We start from the raw sequence: 1,003 nt of genomic DNA, 5'->3' as shown, positions 1-1,003 counted from the left end.
CGCCTGCCCTCCCTTTCCCCTCCTCCTCCTCCTCCTCCTCCTCCTCCTCTCTGCCTCCCTCCCTTACAGTCCTCAGCTCTTATATGATTCCCACCTTCACTCTTTAACTGCGCACAAAGCCAAGCTGTTTGCATGCAAAATTATTAACACAATCAATCCAAATATAGCAATTTTTTTTTCATTATAGCCTACTCGTTAGGCCTACATCTAATGTGTATTAGGTTTAAAGCCTAAATGTATCAGCTCATAGGCAAATACGGAGCCATAATCTATTATAAAAAGGCTATTGGTATTACAATTAGCCTATGTGCATTAGACTATTATTGCCACATTATTATCCACGGTAGTAGTGTAGAAGTAGGCTACTATTTGGATATGTTTTTGCATAGCCTTTATCATTATATTTATATCGCCTAACTTTATAAATAGGCTAGGAAACTTAAAATGGTACTGGCTATAGTGAAGCGTTTAACTTATTAACACAGCTATGAATAAATTAGAAGAGTTTACCCATCGGTAACTACGTTTTCGGTGTAATATTTTTTTTTTAAGTCTGCGTGCCTTTAGGTTATGTGTTTTGTCTTGTACTTCTTTCTTGCAATGGCAGCTTATTAGTAGGCCACTACACTACAGGTGCTGCAACACCTGACACGCAGGGTCCTTAACAATTGCTGCAGCGCACTAATCTATTTTCAATCAGTAGCAATAGTAGTTACATCTTATAAAAAATAAAAGGTCAGGTATTTTAAGAAGAGTTATAATAAGTGTGTGTGTGTGTGTGTGTGTGTGTGTGTGTGTGTGTGTGTGTGTGTGTTTGTGTCATCCTATATGGTCCACTATTCCCATAATTTCCCTGAAGGCGCGCTCTTCTCACAAATTCCTCTGCTAGCCCCTCCCTCCCCCCCCCCCCCCCTTACTGCTGCGACGGTCACATGTCACTGAATAACCAATCAGAGTCCACCACAGCGAGCCCCAGCGAGAGCCAGCGAGAGCAGCAGCAGCG

The sequence above is a fragment of the Labrus bergylta genome, chromosome 10, assembly GCF_963930695.1.
Source record: "Labrus bergylta chromosome 10, fLabBer1.1, whole genome shotgun sequence".
Classification (NCBI taxonomy): Eukaryota; Metazoa; Chordata; class Actinopteri; order Labriformes; family Labridae; genus Labrus; species Labrus bergylta.
This window is presented reverse-complemented; position numbering follows the sequence as displayed.